General features: G+C 40.0%; 1 long non-coding RNA gene across 1 annotated transcript; it reads right to left on the reverse strand.

Moving 5' to 3' along the window:
* Positions 1–247: 247 nt before the first annotated feature.
* LOC114898331 lies at positions 248–20,190 on the reverse strand. The gene is made up of 3 exons (XR_003794325.1): positions 20,087–20,190; positions 1,968–3,047; positions 248–854 (listed from the first exon to the last, which is right to left on the reverse strand). It is a non-coding gene; the product is annotated as an uncharacterized LOC114898331 (long non-coding RNA).
* Between the last annotated feature and the right edge of the window lie 1,566 nt (positions 20,191–21,756).

Genomic DNA, 21,756 nt, shown 5'->3' on the forward strand with positions numbered 1-21,756 from the left:
TATGGAATCAAAACAAAAAAATGGTTCTGAAGAACCTAGGGGCAGGACAGGAATAAAGACGCAGATGTAGAGAATGGACTTGAGGACATGAGGAGGGGGAAGGGTAAGCTGGGATGAAGTGAGAGAGTGGCGTGGACTTATATATGCTACCAAATGTAAAATTGAGCTCTTCTGCTGTAATACGATAAATTTCACAATTAATGGCAAGCAGTGGAGATAAACATTAATGGGCAGCTCCTATTCACTTTTCCCTGAGGTCTCTGAAACACATTTTCTAAACTCTTCCATGTGATCCAGATCATGTTATGGATTTGTTAACTTTGCAATACATTCGATTGAAACATCATAATTCTTTCCATGACAACACTGTCTGATGTTACAGATGCCCAACCAGCAAGGTCAATAGTTGACAGATGGAAGTTGGAGCCATGCAATTACATTTCCCAAACCATTATAAAGAATATAACCAAAGAAAGGTGCAAGCTGGTCTAAAACACCAAACAATAAAAAGCACAAAAATAATTGCTTCAAATTTAATGAATCTTTCTTTGACATGACAACCAATCTAAGAATCTCTGAATTCCCTTTCTCTGGTAAAAGTCAAAACATTTTTGAGCTGGTAGCAGTTTATCTAAATTATTGTTTTTCCTCCATCAATCTTTAGGCTTAATCTCATTTGCTTTTATGGATATGGTAACACTTTTGAATAGCTTTTAACCTTTTAAAAGTCGCCTTGACCCAAAGAGCCTAAAAAAATTTTAATACAATATTGAATAATAAAAATTGAACAATTGAGCACTTTTCCTACCAGCAGTCTGCATGCAGTGCTCCGGGTCCTAGAGCAGAGTTTCTGTCTGAATAAAAAAAATTAAAATACCTGTATATAGCTTGCTTCTAGCAGAGACCTTCAGCTCTGACCTCCATTGTTCCTTCTGCTTCCACAATATATTGGCTTTCTCTCTTCCAAAGAAAGAGTGTGCTTTATCCTTCAAGCACATCAGTTTCAAAGGGCTCTTACTTTAAGTGTCCAGCACATCATTGTGGTAAATTTAAGAAATCATTGCCTTTAGATTATCTCTTTCAATAGCATATAATGTAGATAACTTCATGACTAAATGTTATAAACCAAGCTTTTTGTTTCCTTGGATTTTTTGTTTATTTGTTTGTTTTCCTTACCATAGTCTCTGGGGCATTTTCTATTTTGTGTTTGGTAAGATACAGGACCAGAAGATGATCCACAAACACAACTCACTTTTTTAATCTTTGTGATGTGGAATTTAATTACCAAACTCAAAGGAGAAGAAAACAGGATGGCATTCTTGCCAACCTGTGAAAAGGGGTAGGGACCCTCCAGTGGAAGGCTAGCCCCGGATGGGCTGGTGGTGAGAGCTGGGAGACAATGGCCTTCCCTGGGAAGAGCCACCTCCAACCTGGCAGACCCGGCTGGGGTCCACACTCCCACATCCAGAGGCGAGGAACATCGATTATTGGGAATGTCAGTCAGCTGACACTCTGTCTCTCGCTCTCTCTATCTGAGAAGGGGATCTGCATTTTCTAAGCCAGTTGGCAGCATGCACCTCAAACAGCAATGCACTGCAGGCCTGCGGTATAGACTGTCACCCTGCGATAAGTGTGCCAGCTCAGTGGTGCAAAGGTTTTCAGATACCCTCCCTTGGGCTATATCATTCTCTTCCTCTCCTCTCCCTTGCACACACTGAGCATGAGGCTCTCAAGCTCACTTCTCGACATAGTTAAAATAGCCCATCCCAGCCAGTGATGCTTAAAATTGAACCATGGTTCAGGGGAGCAGTAAGCTCTCCCTGCAAGCTCCCTAATGTGTTAAACAGCCATGCCAGGTAGCTCTCTCCCTTCTCAGAATCAACGACTTATGGAGACCATCTGTCAATGGAAGTTAGTTTTTATGCAAGTCCTCTAACCTAGTGTTTGAAGGATAAACAAACTTGTACTTATATAGTTTCTTTAAGAACAGTATCTCGCTAAATGTCTGCCCTAGCTGTCTGCTTCAACTGTGGGCCTAGAAACAGGAAAGCAGTGTAGGTTTCTGAGCCCCTCTGGTGACTGAGCGTGTACCTCCAACATGACTGCGTTTGTACAGCTGAGGCTCGGAATGTAGGGCTCTTTAGACGGTTGGAATTATTTCATTTGGCACGGTGATTGCCTCAAATGATACATGTTTTCAGAGAGAGAAACACTGCAAAAGTAAACTCGAACCAATAAGGACATTTATTCTCCAGGTTTAAAATTAATTTCCTGTATTTCTCTGGCTTTAAAAAAAATTCTGTTGGAACTGCAACCTTATGAGAAGAAAAATCAGAAATTATTTCTTTTACACTGAGCCCGGTATCAGATGAAATGGAAATGTAAGGATTTCCTTAGCGTTAACCCACTGGAATTCTCCAGCTGAGAACTGAGGTCTGCAGGCTGTTTTAGGTTAAGACCTTGCTCTACTCCATGTTAGGTAATCAGATGTCATTTAGGCAAAATAAATGGGAACTACTCAAGGAATCAGAAGAGGTGAAAGAGCAGAATCTGGTTTGGATAAAAGTTTAATTCTTCAGTTCCAACAGGCATGGCCCTTCGAAGATGCTGAGCGAAGTCAGACAGCAGTGGCCGAGTAATGAAGATGGATGCAGCTTGTTATCAGCAAGCCGTTTACTAGGGCTTGACGTAACCTTAAACATTGCAGATAGCTCAATGGCACTTGCCACTAAAGCCCTAATTAATGAATAGCAGACCCTAAATTAACAATGTACATTTACAGATGAATTCTGGGCACTCATTAAATGATGTTCAAATACCAAGCAGCAACTGTTGGCTTATTCCTGCTGGATTGCTCCATCCACTGGGTGTTTGGGAGGAGTTTCCACCCGGGTTTTCCTGTCTCTGAGGCCTGGAGACCAGCTGCGGAGCAGAAAGGGACACTGTTCTCAGGCGGTGGAGGCAAAGGGATGCGAGCTCAGCTTTGAGTGGTGACACCTGTGCCGCCATTTATAAGAGTTCAGAAACAATCTCATATTTAGCTGGTGCTGCCAATAAAAGTGAAAAAAAAAAAATGAAAAGTTTGAATCCTAACCAACTCTGCCAAGGACGGAATGAGACTTTTCAGAGAGCGGCCCTACAGTGCACTTTCGTGGGCGGGCTGGAATGTGCTCTGGGGGCGGAGGGTTTAGACAATGCGTAGATGTGTTTGGCGAAAGCTTCATTAATAAACAATTAAGGGCTTATGGTGAGGGAGCTGGGGTCTGGCTGCTGCAGGCCAGGGTCTCGACTGCCCCCTCCATTTAAGCAGAGGCCCAGCCCAAAAGCTGAGGCTCCATGCCCAGGGCCAACCAGAAGTGTTTCCTGCACCAACAGTAGCCAAGCTTATTATCTTGCCCTGTTTTGTTGGGAGGTTTCCTCTTGATTTCAAAGAATAGAATGGGGAGCTGTGGACTTATAATGTAACAAGGATGTGGTCCCCGTGTGGGAAGGTGTATCTATGACTATTAAATAATATTACCTTCAATCTAGGCACAGAAGTAAAGATGGGAGCCAAGTATGAGTAAGAAATTGGAAAGTAAATTAAGTGAAAAAGAAACATTTTTAAACATTTGTGGGAGGTGGCAGCGAAAGAGTTTCTTGCAAAGCTCTGGTGTGGAGTAGAATGGATTTGAGGGGAGGGGATGTTCAGGAAACATCTCCCTTTGAAATTTTTGCTCCAGCTAAAACCCTGGGGCAGGGCCCTTCTGTTATGAAGGGAAAGCATCTGAGGTTTCTGAGCGGTCACTCTCTGGAAGCATCCGTCCTAAAGAAAGCACAGCTGCCTGCCCGCCGAGGGCACAGGGCAGAGGCTGTGGAACAGCCCGGGCAAATTCCCCACACAGCACTGCCAAGCTCCACGTATGGGCAAAAGCAAAGGCATTCTCTTGTTTCTATGGATCGTTCCCACATCAGGCTTTTCAAACTTGGGTTTGTGTATGTTCAGGGGCAGGGTATTCCTATGGCCCCATAGAGACAGTATAAAAGCACACCGTTTGCCAAAGGGGAAGAAAAAATATCTCTTAATTTTTAAAATGCCAAAGGGACTTGTATTGGGGCAGAGGCTAGGAGAATGGGGTGCAGCGGGAGGGGAGGCAGGGCTGTACAGTTCATGTCTGCCAGCTAAGTATTCCTGAGTAATTAATGGGTAGGAATTGAACTAAGTGGGGGAAAAACAGGTGTTTCCCTTTTCCCAAGGGCATTTCTCATTTATTATATATCTAGTCAAAAGTTTCTCTTTGAGCAGGCTGTCACATACAGCTAAACAGAGGCTATGTGAAAAAGCACCCTGAGCAATCATTTTAAGAGCTGCCCTCATTCCACATTGTGTGACTGAATACAAATGCTTTATTCTTCCCAGTTTGATGATGAGATGGAGATTTAACCTCTGCTTGCCATCATGATCAGTTCACTGAGTTTCTGAGTAGAAACCACAAAGCTCCTGAAAATGTAAGTTACTAGATGTTTGCTCTTGCCCCATTCCCCCCACGCCCAAAGCAATCCAAATACGAGCTTACTGGGAGGGGAGAAGATCAATAGGAAACAGATTCTTATTACAACATTCCACTGGATTTCTCAGAACTCCATTCATGGGATCTCTAGTCCCAGTGGTCATACAATTAGAAAAGAAAAAGGAAACTTCAGACAATAAAAAAGAAGGAGCAAAGGACCGACTCAAATCACAGCGTCTTTTTCTGCCTCCATTATAAGTTGTATAACCCAGCTCATCATAGCATGTGTGTTTGTGTGCCGCAATTTCCTCAGGTTTCAGAAGCCTGATGGTTCAATCAGAAATGTATGTCACAATAAAGCAACAGAAGAACAGTCCTTTACATAACCCTCGCTAGCAAAATATCGAGATTCCATAGCCCATTTTGATTCAAGGAATCCCTGGGGAGTCTCATACGTGTCCCAAATCACTGCAAGCCTCCTCCACTACCACCTATGGCATTTGCTCAAATTTCTCTGCTATTCCTAACTCCCAGAATGACTCTCCACGTGTTAAAATTGACATCAATCTTCTAGGCAGGTATTTCCACCCTTGACATAGTCTCTTTTAAGATTCTGACCTTGCCCTAGAGAAGCCTTCCTGGACCTAAAAAAAAAGGAACCCATTCTTCCTCAGTCTAACATATTATCTAGGAAGTTAAAGGATAGCCATTTATTCTTGGGAGGGTCTTCTCCTTGGCGGACAAGTCATCAACCCCAACCTGACAGCTATTAATTCTTTCCTCTGTCTAAAGGGAGTTTCACCAGTTCATTAAACCAGCCCAGAGAATAGAGTCTAGGCATACCCACATTGACTACCTATACAGTGTAGACCCTCACTCTGAGATCCTCAAATATACAAGATTAGGTAAAATAATTTTACCCAACAGTGCTTTCATGGGACTGCCTCTTGTATTAAGGTAACTCTATCTGTTGTAACAAAAGAACCCAAAAATTCATTAATAGATCAAACAAAACAATTTATTTCTCACTCACCAAAATAAAAAAAAAAAACTAGGATGGGTGCTTTTTCAAGTAATAATCTAGGGTGCCAGACTCATTCCCTCCTGTAGCTCCGCTATATTTAACATGTGACCCTCAAAGTCACCATGCTCTTTTGCATCAAACTGGGAGAAGGGGGAAGAGAGGCATACTGTTTAATGCCCGTGACTCAGCATCAACACGTTGCATAAAATCCATTGGTGAAAATCAATTGCATGATTCCCTTAGATATAAGGGGTAGGGAGCTGAAAATATAGCCTGTGGCCAGGAAATCATTTCCAAGAGACAACTCTACACCCTGGAAAGGGAAGCACAAATGTTGAGGAGAGCCAGGCATCTCTGCCAGAGCACTATATGGATATAGATATCTCAACAAAAGAACAATAACACAATAACAATAATACAATTAAAATTGTATGTTCAATTTCAACTTGTCCTTATTTTGAACTCTTTATGTTCTTTGTATTACTCCATTTAGTTCTTACCGTAAATCTAAAATAAGGCAGGTCAGGTATTATTAGTCCACTTTACAAAAAGAGGAAGTATGGAATCTTAAGAAATTTGTTAAAGAGTAAACATGATTTATTCTTTAAAATAAAGATGATGATGTCAGTGGGAATGGAAGAGAAAGGACCTCCAAAAATCTGTCTCTTCATAAAGCAAAAAGAACACCGGCAAAATGGTCAAAATTAAATATTTCAAAACTCTGGAAATTAACCAAACATTTGCAACGAGGATTGTTTACTCAAGAAAAACAGCTGAATCCCCATAAGAAAATCAAGCTTTATGGTGTTATGACTTGCCCTATTTCCATCCCCCTCTTCTCAGTGCTGATATAACCTTGAAAACAAACAGCCCCAGAGTTACAGTAAAAATCACTGGACTAGCAGCCACAGGAGGGTTCCCAGAGAACTGTCATTCCAGTCTGCCAGTTCCCAGGAAATCCCACTTGCAAGACTGTCTTTATTTGACCTGAATCAGAGCTCACTTAGTGTGAACAGCCTTTTCCCTGAAAATGTTTATCAAAAACAATCAGCAGCTGGGAATTTCCTGGCAGTCCAGTGGATAGGACTCTGCACTTCCACTGCAGGAGGCATGGGTTTGATCCCTGGTTGGAGAACTAAGATCCCACATGCCACGCGTCACAGCCAAAAAATAAATAAATAAATCGGCAGCAACTGTATAACCTTTCAGTTGCCTGAGAAAGGGATAAAAATTGGGGAATACAAGAAGCTAACCAAAAAACTTAAAAGAAAAATCATAAGGAAATATTCACTGAGGCTTTAAAAATCTCTGACATATTTCTGAGAATCTAGAAATCCATGTGCGTGTATAGGGCTGCACACATCCCCAGTGTGTGAGAAGGCCCTACACTTCCATTTCTGGCTAACCTTGAGGCTCTGTGGAAGCAGGAAGTGAAGGGTTATGCAAAGTTGTAAACTACCAACCTGAGAGTTGAAAGTGTACCCCAATACACAGACAAAGCCCTTCAACAAAGGCTGAGAGTCTTATAGGTTCCAGGCATTTAAGAAAATAACTTTACTATTATTATCTTGCCACCAAGCTAACTGTGCAGAGATATTAGTGGCTAAACATGACAAAGAAAACAGAGATTACATAATTAGTTCAAGAGGGCCCCTAAACAAAAAAACAACAATAACTTCTGGGTTTGATTTCCAGAGTTGCCATATTGTATTATTTAAAATGTCTATTTCTCAACAAAAGAATTGTGAAACATGCAAAGAAACAAGAAAGTATGGTCCCTGCATAGGAAAAAAGTCAATCAGGAGAAACTGTCCCTGATGAAATCCAGATGTTAGACTTACTAGACAGAGACTTTAAATCAGATATTTTAAATATATTCAAAACCTGACGGGCAACACATCTAAAGAAAAGTATGAGAATAATGTCTCACCAAATAGAAAATATCAGTAGATAGGCATTTTTATTTTTAAAAGCACAAATAGATATTCTGGAGTTAAAAAGTGCAATAATAGAGATAAAAAGTTACTAGAGGGGCTCAATATCAGACTTGAGCTGGCAGAAGAAAGAATCAGAGAACTTGGCAATAGGTCAGTCAAGATTATCCAGTCTAAAGAATAAAAAAGAAAAAGAATAAAGGAAAATGAACAGTCTCCGATTCTTATGGCACAACAAAAGGATACCAACATGTGCATAACAGGAGTACCAGTAGGAGAAGACTGAAAATGACAGGAAGAATATTTGAAGAAATGATGACCAGAAACCCCTCAAATATGATTTATAAAACATTCATCTACACCTTCAAGAAGCTCAATGAACTATATATATAGGATAAACTCAAAGAGATCCACACCTAGATACATTATAATCAAATTGTGGAAAGGCAAAGAGAAGATCTTGAAAACAGCAACAGAAGGTACAAGAAATCATCATGTACAAGAAATCATCAAGATTAATATCCAGTTTTTATCAGAAAACATGGAGGCTAGAAGGCAGTGGAATAACATATTCAAAGTGCTAAAAGAAAAAGAAAAAGATTTATCAAGCAAGAATTCTATATCTAGCAAAACTATCCTTCAAAATGAAGGAGAAATTAAAATATTGTCAGATGAACAAAAACTGAGAGAATTTGTCACTAGCTGACCTTCCCTACAAGAAATACTGAAGGGAGTCTGTCATGATGAAATGAAAGGATACTAGAAAATAAATCAAATCCACATGAAAAAATAGAAAATACTGGTAAAGGTAAATACATAGGTAAATATAAGAACAGTTTAACTGTATTTTCTGTTTGTAATTATTTTCTTCTCCTATAAGAGTAAAAGACAACTGTGTAAAGCAATAATTATAACTCCATTGATAAGCAAATAATGCACAAAGATGTCATTTGTATGTCAAAAAATATGACAAAGGAGAGGAGAGGGAATGCAGCTAGGAACAAAATGTTTGTATAATATTGAAATTAAGTTTGTATTCATACAAACTAAATTGTGATCAATTATAATGTTAATTGTAATCACCATGGCAACCATTAAGGAAATAACTCAAAAAAATATACTAAAAGAAACAACAAGGAGATTAAAATGCCACAGTAAAAAATATCTATGTAACATATGTCACTAATAGAAAAAAAAAGGGACAAGAAAGACATAAGTCACACAGAAAACTAACAGGAAAATAGTAGACATCAATCCTACCTTAGTAATTACATTAAATGTAAATGGATTAAACACTCCAATAAAAGACAAAGATTAGCAGGATGGATTTTAAAAAGCATGATTTAACTATATGATGTCTACAAGTGACAAACTTTAGTCAAAGGAGAAAATAGTTTGAAAGTAAAAATACAGAAAAAGATCTATTATACAAATAGCAACTAGAAGAGAGCTTGAATGGCCATACTAATATCAGAAATAATAAACTTTAAAATAAAAGGTGTTACTACAGACAATAAAGAATGTTTTTAAATGATTAAAATGTCAATCAATCAAGATGACATCATTATAAAAATATATGTACCTAACAACAGAAAACCAAAATCCATAAAGGAAAAGTGTATTTTATTTCTTTTGTGGCTGAATAATATCAATTGTATGGATATAACACATTTTGTTTATTATATAACAGATGAATCTTGAAAACATTATGCTCAATGAAAGAAACCAGACACAACAGGCCACATATTATATGATTCCATGTATATGACATGTCCAGAATAGACAGATCCAAAGAGAGAAAATAGATTCGTGATTGCAAGAGTTATAGAGAGGGAGAAATGGATAGTGATTGCTAAGGGGTGCAGGGTTTCTTTTGGGGAGTGATAAAAATATCTGAAATTAGATAGTGATGTTAGGTGCAGAGCCTTGTGAATACAATAAAAAACACTGAACTGTATAGGTTAAAGGGGTGAATTTTGTGGTTTGTGAACTATATCTCAATTTAAAAACTATAATAAAATTTAACTTATCCATACTTCCCTCTCTCTTTCTTTCTCTCTCTCTCACTCACACACACACACAACAACAACAACATGGGTTAGAGGTAAATGAAGATTTGATTGCAAATGTGTCTAACACTGAAATTTTGTTTGCTTGTTTTGTCACTATGTGGTTCCCTTTAACCTAGAAAAAAGAAAAAAGAAAAGCACTTAAATAATTCCAAGATATTTGCAGTTTATTAGCCATTGTCCTAGAAAATCTTTATTTTACTTTAATATTTGTATCATTTTTTTATTGTTGCATAACAAATTACCACAAACTGAAAAGCTTAAAACAACACAAATTTATTATCTCATGGTTCCCACAGGACAGGCATCTAGGCACTGATGAGTTGGGTATTCTGCTCAGTGTATCACCAGGCTAAAATTAAGATGTCAGCCAGGGCTGCAGATCTCATCTGGGCCTCTGTGTCCCCTTCCAAGTTATCTGGCTGTCAGAAGAATTCAGTTCCTTGAGGTAGTAGGACTGAGACCCTCAGTTTGTAGAGGACATCCACCCTTCCCTACCTAATGGCCCTCACCATGACTGGGAGCTTGCTTCTTCACAGCTAACAGGAGGACACCTCTGCTGTTTTTTCTGACCCCAGTTTCTAGACTTTCTTTTAAATGGCTTATTTAATTAGGTCAGGCCCACCCCAAATAATCCTCCTTTTGTTAACTTAAAGTCAACTGATTGGGGGCCTTAATCACATCAGTAAAATCCATTTACCTTTATAGCATCATGTAACCTAACCAAGGGAGTGACTATCTCATCATGTTCGCAGGTCTAGGCCACACTCAAGGGGAGAGGAATATACAGGACATGGGTCATCGGGATTATCTCAGAATTCTGCTAAGTTGTTCCATGTATGTCAGTCAAGAATGGGCCTTGTTAAGTTATGAATATATATAAGCATGTCCACCATTTGGACACCTTTTGGGGAGGCTTGGTCAGCCACACTCCGACAGAGCCAGACTCAGCTTAAGCATGAGACCTAACAGTAGCTTCAAAACCTGGCTGCCCATCAGAATAACCTGGGAAACACTACATTCCACCTCCTAGAAATTCTGACTCAGTATAAAAGGTATAGCTAACTGCCTCCACGCCATCCCCTACACAGACACACACACACACACACACACACACACACACACACACACATCCTATGTTTTTGAGAAGCTCCAGGTGACCAATGAGGTTGAGAACTATTACCCTTAGACTCTGCAAGCCACAATTAAGAATAAAAACAGTACTATGAGTAAGTGTAATGCTGGCTTGCAAAATAATTAAATTTAACTACACAAATAATTACTTACAATATTTAATTTAATCACTGATTCCTCCTCACTTTTTATTCATGAGAGGAAACACTGTAGCATAGGAAAAGAAATCTAAGGTTTAAATGTCAGATATACTTGAATTCAAATCTCCACTCCACTTGTACTCATCTATAGTCTCCATAAATTACTTAAGGTCTCAGTCTCAGGTTCCTCTTCCATAACGTGAGACTATCAGTACCTATTCCATCTACCTCTCAGGAGGATGGTGAGGGTGAAAGGGATGCTAAACTCTTCTAAACACAAGTTGTTAGGTAAAATCTGAGTCTTTCTCCTTCAGTCTCCTTGACTTTTGAACAGCAGCAATTCCTTGGGTCTGTTCTAGGAGCATCCTGGGAGAACTGGTCCTCATTCCCCTCCTTCCTCCTTTTCTCCCAAAAGAGGACTGCTAGGAAGCCTGCCCCTTAAGGCTGCTGCCTTCCATTCCCACTGTTCATCCTCCCTTTTATAGGGCCTGTTTGACAGGGAAAGAGCCATACATCTAGGTATGTTAAAGGTTGTCTGTAGGTGGAGGGGAAATATTCCCCAGAAAATTTTAATATCATATAACATTCCTCCCTCACATTGATACCACATAAATTGGGCATGCATGGCCAATTACAGGACAAAATACCACTCCCACATCCACCACACCATATTTTCCCTTGTATCCACCTGGCTGACCATGATTAGTAACCCCTCAGAGCCAGCTTGCTGCCACTGTCTTACCAAGTACCTGGCACACAATGCTTCACTTCTTCCAGTGGGAGAGGTTAAGAAAGGCAGGATGTGTGGTCTGACATGAAATGAAAATATAAAACTCTGCATAAAAATAGGACCATTAACATTTGAGCACTCATTTTCCCCAAACTTGCAAATAATAATAGCTGTATTACCTAACTGGAAGGATTGTTCGGAGGATGAAGAGAAATAACGGTTGCCAAATGCAGTTTGTACTTTTTATTCACTAAGTAATCATATGGCTTAAGAGAAAGATCTCAAAGTGGGTCAAGTAAAATTAGGAGGGAGTAATTCTCATTCCCTCAGACTTCTTCCCACATGTCAAATTATGCTCTGATCATTGTTTGTGCATATCTAAGTCACCCTATTGGACTATAAGCTCCTTCAGAGCAGAGCCTGTCTTGTCTGTTCAGAACGTTGGCTTTTACTAGAGTACGAGCCAGGGTAAGGTACGGAAGGGTAGATGCTTATTTGTCTGTGATGGGCAGCCCCGCGGCGGCAGGGAATTTTATCTGTTTGGTCTATTATATCCCCAGTACTTTAGAACCATGCCTGGTACACAGTAAGCACTCAATAAGTATTTGTGGAGTAAATGAATGAGAAAATATTTGCTGGCTTGAGTTAAAATAAGGTAAATTTGATTTGACAGAGTGAAATGGCAGTTGTTTTCATCTCTAGGAAAGGAGCAAGCAAAGCTGGATAAAAACAAAGTTCAGGGCTTCCCTGGTGGCGCAGTGGTTGAGAGTCCGCCTGCCGATGCAGGGGACACGGGTTCGTGCCCCGGTCCGGGAAGATCCCACGTGCCGCAGAGCGGCTGCGCCCGTGAGCCATGGCCGGTGAGCCTGCGCGTCCGGAGCCTGTGCTCCGCAACGGGAGAGGCCACAACAGTGAGAAGCTCGCGTATCACAAAAGAAAAAAGACAAAGTTCAGTCTTTGAGATGTTATCTATATGCCCTTCTCTTACCCTCTCAGAATGGCTGTCTCACCCTCTTTGCTTCTCTCCCATTCTCCCCACCCCAGAGCATTTTATATTGTTCTATGACTGTGCAAGACCCTTGCCGTGGAACCTGGCCCAGTCCTCCTTATTCATGCTCCCAAGTTGCCTTCCCCCTCCTGCTCTTTCCATTCACCACTTCGCCAGCAACACTTCCTGCACAGCAAAGTTGAGAAATCACACCCATACATTGTATGGAGAGTGTAGCCGTTTCTGCATTTTTGTGTCCTGTTCCTTGAGTGTCCTCTCTGCCAGGACCCCATTCCCCTTTCCCAAACCTCCAACAACAGCTCACTCACCACTGCCGCGTCTGCCTCGTCATTTGCTATGTACCACCTATCTTATTGGAAGGATGTTATATTAGTCAGCGTTCTCCAAAGAAACAGAGCCAACAAGATGTACATCGGGGAAGAGATTTATTATAAGGAATTGGCCCACATGATTATGACAGCTGAGAAGTCCCAAGAACCTCAGTCCGCAAGCTGGGGACATAGGAGAGCTGATGGTGTGGTTCCAGTTGGAAGGCTAGCAGACCTGAGACTCAGGAAAAACTGATGCTTCACTTTGAATGGGCAAAAGCTGATGTCCCAGTATGAAAGTGGTCTGGCAGAAGGGATTCTCTCTTACGCAGGGGATGGTCGCCTTTTTGTTCTACTCACACCTTCAACTGATTGAATAAGGCCCTGCCACATTGGAGAGGGCAATCCATTTCACCCAGTCTTATGATTAACTGTTAATCTTATCCAAACCCCCCCCCCACAGACATAGCAACACAACGTTTGACCAAATATCTGGGTACCCTGTGGTCCAATCAAGTTGACACATGAAACTAACCATTGCAGATGTAAACTTCTCACCAAAGTCACCTACTAAACCCTAAAATAAGCTTCTCTGAGGCATCTACTTTTTTTCTGTCTCCTAGAAGTGAAAAGTGGCAGGCCCAAAGCAAGTGCTGTGAAAGGGAAGATGTTCACCACGCCACCCTCCACCCTGTCTTTCTTCCCAAGCCTGGGGCTCCAGAACTGACTTGAGACAGGACAGCCACCTTCCTAAGATGAGCCTGCATGGAAGGCTCATCCCCTGATACCTGCAAGGAAGGACTGCTGGGAGCCACAACCTCTTTGTCTCTCCTTCTCCACTCACTCTCCAACCACCTCTACAAATGTTGACTTGCGCCTGAAACACACTTACCCTTTTCATTTGTGTAACTTACCACAGCTGTCTAAAGGCCGGGCAGCCCAGTCATCCACAGTCATACTGTTAAATGTGTCAAATAAACATCATTGCAAGTTTTATTTACTACTAAACACTGTGATCAAGTTGAAAGACATGGACAAATAATCAGAAGACTTGAGTTTGAATACTGGCACCATCACTTGGTAGAAATAAGAAAATGAACAAAACATCTAAATTTATTAAGCCCAGTTTTCTGATATTTTCCTTTTTCTACCTTGCAGCACCAATGTGAGCATAAATGGAACAAGGGCTGATCTTGGTAATAGAAGTAGTTCGTAAGTCATGAGGTGCTATTCCAAATATAATATATCGTTACGTTATTTTCAGTCTTCACAATTTGTTGTTTATATAAGCTTCCATTCATTACTTTAAAAACAAACTTTAAAAGGCCTCTGAAAGACAGGAGCTTCAAACAAACTCTGCTGTAAAGCCCCAGAAATCAAATAGAAAAGGAAAGAAAGAAATATACCCAAACTTTAGGAAATGCAAAAATCAAAGAGCAGAAATGGCTGTGCAATAACTGCGACTAATAGGAAGTGCATCGTCCTTGGAGGAGGTGTTCCGTTCACCATCGCAGGATAGAGATACTGTACTTTAAGAAAGGCCTTCATTTATCATCAAAATGATATCGGGTATCATGCAGACCAGCTGTGAGGCTCTCCAAGGGTGAAAGAGACAGGACAAATTGTGTCCAAGGGTCGAAGGAGAGGGGGTCACAACTCTTCCAGTGCAGCTGCGTAGCCCATTGGGCAACAACAACAAAACGGCCCCAACTCGAATGCCAGCAAAGCAAAGGTGAGTTCATATCAGAGGCATATACAGGGAGAATTCATATCTCTGCTTTATAATGTGCTCTAAAAGCTTTGGTGAATTATGAAAGACATTTATCAGACATTAGAAAAATTCCAACGTTGGAAAAAATTTACCACCATTTATCAGAGGCTTGAATCTACAATGAATTTTTCATTATGGGATATGGAAACACACGTGCAATGAGTGGGTAGGTTTCTGGTTCAACACCAAACCCACACTGTCCTACAAGTAATCGGATTCAGACAAACACAGGACAGTGCACTCCAGGTCCCTGAGCATCTTAAAGCAAGAAACAAAAATCATTCCAAATGGTACTTAAACCCAACAATGATAACCGAAACGCCCATACCAGATAACATAACCTTTGGTATCACATTGTGATGAAAGCAATAGACTTGAACATGACCAAGTCAAATACACCTGATGTTCTACTGTAGGCATGATAAACCTCATCTTAGACCTGTCCTCAATCTAAACTCACTGAGGCTTTTCACTCCTAATCACATCTGCTTCTCTATGACCTGATCAGTCCTTAATTGCATCTAATTGATCTCAATTTGTACCTTTGAATTGGTACATCATGACCTAATTTAGAAACACAGTAGTGTTCTCCATATCACTGTCTCCTTTGATCCTCCTGACAGTGTTGGAGGGGTGTTGGAGTTGTCTGGAGAAACACTTTTACTCATCTCTTACATAGGAAAAATTAACTCACAATAGAGTTAATAGAGTTAGTAGGAGAGCCCAGATATTATGACTCCCTCCTCCAGTGCTCCTTAAATATGGAAAAGAACTTCTTGGAGCTTAAGACTGTGAGACCCTCACAATGTGCTCCTCAGGGACATCTCGTAATTTCCTCTTCAGGAGCTCCTTAAGAATAGCATAAAGGCATATCCAGCTGGAACCATTTACACAAACTGTACAGCCTGGAGGCAGGGGATGGACTTAATGACCCTAGGCTAATCAATTCCTGCTTCCTAACACAAGGAGTGATTGCAAAGTAATGATCCACCAGCCCCAGACAAACATCACTTATACATTAAATGAAGTTTCTGAGTCCTCATTCCATGATAAATGTATGTTTAATCCTGATTCCTGATCCATCATAAATTGCTCTTCTCTTCAGGGTCACTAAGTGACATTTGACTGTGAGCTGTAGAGGAAGTTAAGCAGGAGAGCTTCAGCTGGAGTGGGCGCAGTATTGTAGGTATAGTAAACGTTCGCATTAATCTGTTGCCATCTGTCTTTATTTTGCTAACCCACTCAATCGGACACCATAAATGTTAACAGACATAGAAATGCTTTTCTTCAACATTAGGCACACATATCTTCTTGCTTCACCTCCTGAATCTCAGACAGCCCTTGATTATCATAAGCAATGCCGCGATGATCCCCCAGCTCCCTGAAGTGGCTCCGAACAGTCACGCCATATAAGGCATTATTCCTCATCCACAACCAGTTTTTGGATTCCGTCTCCAGGCTCCAGTGCTCCTGTACTTGGCAGCAGATTTTTCCCCCTCTTACCCAGAAAGATCCAGAATTCAACCTTTAGCTCATCTTCTAAGAATGTGGACTCAAGCTGGGGTGGTGAAGGTTAAGCCAACCACTTTTTATTCTTCCAAGCAGATTGCATGGAGGCAGCTACACTCCTGCCCCAGTCCCCCCAAACACCCTACATATCAAAAACCAGAACAGCCCCTGTGTTTTTGCTACCATATAGTAAACGGAAAATCTATTTGTTTGATGAGTAAAAAGGTTCCAAAAAAGAGACTTGCCTTATAATTTCTAAGAGATCTGCCATCTCTGGGCCATTGAAGGAGCTCTCTGAAGTCTTCATAACTCTGGTACACTCTGGCAACTTTTGAAAGAATTAAATAACTTTAAAAGTCTAATTTGTATTTTAGTGGATGCTGTAATACACTGCCCAAATCCATCCTCCAGGACTGAGATACACATTCCCTCAGCTACCTGCTGTACTGACCACTTACAGCTCTCAGCTGAGTCCTTCTCTAGGACTTGCCCTAGAAAGCCACCTCACTGGGGGTCACAGGGTCACCCACATCCCATGACTGGTCACTGCAAGGGTATAAAGACCCAGTCTTCTAGTGCCAATTCAGGACAACTCTGCAAGGCAAGCCCAGCTTCAGAGATCCCCAAAGGGCTCTGTGACAAGTGCCACAGTAACCTGAGGCTTTTCTTGGGACCATCACACATTGACTCCGCCCTCTCCCCAATCCTATTGCCTTCCCTTCTCCAAAAGGCAGGGTACTACCCAGTACATGCTCTCAGTGTCTGTTTCCTGAAGAACCTGCTTTACAACATGGATATTTGAAAGACAGTGGATTTATAAACTGAATCAAATGCATAGCAGTTTGTTGATTTGTTTTTACTACTCAATATGACTGATAATTTTGAGCTTTGGGCTAGAGGGAGTCTTTATTCTAGAAAATAGCTTTCACAGGGGACAAGGGAATATTGTTTAACCAGGTAAAGGATATACAACTGTTACCCTTTCAAACACAACTACTCTGACAATGTTAAACACTATGTCATTCTGAGTCAACCACCAATTCTGTATTAGTTGAAATGCAGGTCCCAGTGTGGAAGAGGGTAAAGAGACAGCTAATGCTCCCCAGCTATTCATACTCACTCTTTGTCTGAACTTCCTATCTCCTCTGACAGTCAACCACAGGGGGGGTCTTGCCTTCCCACCCTTCTCTTCATATCTTTAGGGACCAAATCTTGACTGGTGGCGTCAATTCTTATGATTGTTTTGGTAGTAATAGAACCAGAAGGGAGAATAAGCTCATCATGTTTGAAAAGCTCAAGAAGTAGCTCCTTCCTCCTTAGTCTACTGGCTGACAGTTATGTTTCATCCATCAATCGTCTTGCCAGTGGGTGTGGGATCAGAGTGCCCATATTCTCATCCCTATGTTCCTTTATTGTATACAGCTCTTCATGCCTCTAGACCTGTGTTTCTTGCCTCTGATAGTTGTCTCTTTTATCTCCAGAGATGTTATGAAAACCAAAAGATGATTGAAATAGGGAGGGTTTGAATTTATTAACTGGAAATCACATATTTCCTATATTACCAGTAGAAGGCAGTGAAAATGATATGAAATCAAGATAATATCCCTAGGTTTCACAACTATTAAGCTCAATATTATGAGTCATTTTATCACTCTGACCCACAATTACTGCCTGTGTCTATCTGGTTCCATTCAAGCATCCAGTGAGAAGACAGGAAGAATAAAGGCTAATTCCAGAATGGTATACTTTCGAAATCATTAACTGTATCAGTGCCTTTTCCTAGATAACGTGGGGAATATCCAAATAAAATTATCACCATTCAGCCAAAATACTTACATCTCTTTGGTGGTCATGATACGTTACTTCAGTTTTTGCAAATAGCTGCTTAGTTATAAGCCTGTAATTTTAATATCCATCCATAATGACAAGGTAAAGCAATAATCTGACATAAATGTTAACCCAAAAGGTAAGAGTGTGATTGTAAGAGAAAGGGAACTGATCTTATTACCCAAAGCTATGTATAGAACAGTGCAATTTCTATAAAAATTCCAAAGGCATTTTTCACAGAAATAGAACAAATGTTCCTAAAATTTGTATGAAACCACAAAAGACCCCAAATAGCCAAAGCAATCTTGAGGAAGAAGAACAAAGCTGGAGGCATCACAGTCCCTGACTTCAAACTATATTACAAAACTATAGTAATCAAAAAAGTATGTTCCAGCATAAAGCAGACACCTAGATCAATGGAACAGAATTGAGAGCCCAGAAATAAACCCACACATATATGCTCAAGTAATATTTGGCAAGGGATCCAAGAATACTCAATAGGGAAAGGATAATCTCTTCAATAAATTGTTCTGGGAACACTGGATATTCACATTCAAAAGAATATAGTTGGACTCCTGTCTTAACACCACTCAAAAATTAACGTGAAATAGATTAATGATTTAAATGTAAGAAAGACCTGAATTCATAAAACACCTAAAAGAAAACGTAGGGAAAAATCTTTACAGTGGTCTTAGGAATGATTTCTTGGATATGACACCAAAAGCACAAGCAACAAAAGCAAAAATAAATAAGTGGGACTACATCAAATGAAAAAGTTTCTACACAGTAAAAGAAACATCAACAAAATGAAAAGGCAACCTATGGAATAGGAGAAAATATTTGCAAACCATATATCTGACAAGGGGTTAACATCCAAAATACATAAGGAACTCACACAACCCAATAGCAAAACAAAACAGACAAATTTAAAAAACCCAGATAATCTGATTTAAAAATAGGGGCAGGACTTGAATAGGCATTTTTTTTCCAAAAATAAGACATACAAATGACCAACAGGTACATGAAAATATGCACAACATCACTAATAATCAGGGAAATGCCAATCAAAATCACAAGAAGATATCATCTCACACTGTTAGAATGGCTGTTATCAAAAATACAAGAGACAACAGGTGTTGGCAAGGATGTGGAGAAAAGGGAACCCTTATACACTGTTGGTGGGAGTGTAAATTGGTATAGCCACTATGAAAAACAGTATAAAAGAATTCCTTAAAAGATTACAAGCAGAACTACCATATGATCCAGCAGTCTCATTTCTGGGTATATATCCGAAAGAAATAAAATCATTGTCTTGAAGAGATATATGCACTCCCATGTTCATTGCAGTATTACTCACAATAGCCAAGGTATAGAAACAACCTAAGTGTCCATGAAAGGATGAATGGATAAAAAAAATGTGATATATGTATACAAGGGAATATTATTCAGCTCTGAAAGAAAAGGAAATCCTGCCATTTGCAACAACATGGGTGGACCTTGAGGGTATTATGCTAAACAAAATAAGGCAGACAGAGAAAGACAAATACTGTATGATCTCACTTATCTGAGGAATATAAAAAGGCAAACTCATAGATAAAGGGAGTAGAATGGTGGTTGCCAGGTGCTGGTGGGTAGAGGAAATGGGGGGACACTGGTCAAAGGGTACAAACCTCCAGTTATAAGATGAATAAGTTCTGGGGATCTAACGTACAACATGGGACTACAGTTAACAATACTGTATTGTATACTTGAAAGTTGCTGAGAGAGTAGATCTTAAATGTTCTTACCACACACACACATACACACACACACACACACACACACACGTAACTATGTGGGGTGGTGGATGTGCTAACTAACTATATTGTGGTAATCATTTTGTAATATATATTTGTATCAAATCTTCATGTTGTACACCTTAAACATATACAATATGTTATGTGTCAATGATATTTCAATAAAATTGGGATAAAAATAAGAGAAAGGAGACTAAGGTGGAGAAGATAACCACACAATGACTTGATGTTCTCTATTTCTCAAAGGCTTTAATTGAAGCATTTCTCTCAGTAATGCTGCGTTTGCAACTACATAGCAACAAAGCATTTGAAATAACTTTTGACACTCTAAGCATAAAAATTTACACTGAGGTGAGGAGTTTATAGAAAGCAACTGCGTTCCAGTGCTTTCTGCTCCAGTGCTTACTGCTGCTGCAAACAACATGAAAAGTGTATTCCCAAAGTTAAACGGGTAATAGCTGAGAAAGGGTTAAATAAAGAGAACCAGATCCCAGCCAGTCAGGGTCTGAACACCAATGAGCATTTCTTTAGATGATGTCATGCTTGAATCCTGATATTCTTTTGAAAAGAGCTTGTGGTTGAAGTTTCTGTAAACCAGACTGAACTGGAATTTCCTCCCATTCCAAGAGTCTCCTTCTCTCCCTCCTACATGGTTTTCTTAGGTAGGGTTGTTCAAATGTAGTAATGTTCTTTCCTAATGTTTGACCAAAAGCACTTTTTGTAACTGATTTGCATTTGGAGTTTTTAAATGATCCTCGTCCACTGCTCTCCGTGAGCCTCTTTCATCCTTACTTGGTAATGACACGGGAATAAGTGCTTACTAGAAAATTCAGAAAGATACTCTCTCTTCTCAGTCATCCTAAATTCTGCCTCTTTCCATTTATGTCCTTCAGACAGTTCTTGGGGTGGGGAGGCCCGCGACAAATGAAAAAAGCGAGACCAACACTTTCAGTTACATAGCAAGACAGAAAGTTGTTGAGGTGTGCGTGGCATTATCCTCTATTCCTCTAGCCTGTGTTGACAACCAAATAAGCAGGAGATTTCCAGGTGACAGCAAGTCTGGTGAATTCAGGAAACCTACTCAAGGAAAGAGTGAAACCGTTGAAAGCCTTCACGACTGATCTAGAGACATACAGCATACATGAAGAGACAAGGGTCATGTGCTCTGGACTTTGTTTTAGGCACTCTTTTAACTTAAATCCTGGAGCTATCAAGAGAGTTAGGTTCATGAAATGGCAGGAAAGTTGGTAAGGACTCTTAGGGCCTGTCAAAAATTGGCACATCTCCCAACTTGCCGAGAGACAATGTCCTTTATACAAGCTATTTTTGGATTTAAAGATACCGTCTTCTGAAAGAATTAATTCATTTACCACCCCATTAAATCAAATCTTAAAATCTCGGCTAACCAATAATCTCTTCTAACTTACTTCATTTGGAATATACTAAAAAATAGCCATTAGGAGAAACTGTATGTCAAACGTCATGGCACTAAATGAGTTAGTATATATGTGAACAGTCTTTGGAAACAAAAACAACTATAAAAATAGAAGACATTATTATTTTTAAGATCACTGGCTCTTAACATCACCATTGTATACCTGTAGTGTAGTCTCCAAGAGAATAAGAACCACATTTCTTTTGATCTCCATCGTATCCCTGTTCCCTAACACAGTGCCTGGAACATCATAAATATCTGATAAAGTTTCGCTACATTGAATTTAAATTTGAATCCACAAATATTTATTAAGCACCTAGTATATAAGTCACTGTGCTGATAGGTAATTGCAAAAAGGAGTACAGAGATAAGTTTCTACCTTCTTGAGGAGAGGACTCAGTCTAATCCATCTAATCCAAGAGCTCTGTCACCCCAGATTGCAAGGCAATGGTTGCAAACACAAATGTCTTAAGAACCAGACAGAAAATGTTAGGTGTAAGTAGGCTGCTGATTTTAAGACAATAGCATATCATGAGGGTAGTGAAACCTGGAGAGGACAAGCTTGCTTAAAATAATAGCT

This window comes from Monodon monoceros, unplaced genomic scaffold (genome assembly GCF_005190385.1).
Source record: "Monodon monoceros isolate NGI ecotype Baffin Bay Population unplaced genomic scaffold, NGI_Narwhal_1 Super_Scaffold_18, whole genome shotgun sequence".
In the NCBI taxonomy this organism is placed as follows: Eukaryota; Metazoa; Chordata; class Mammalia; order Artiodactyla; family Monodontidae; genus Monodon; species Monodon monoceros.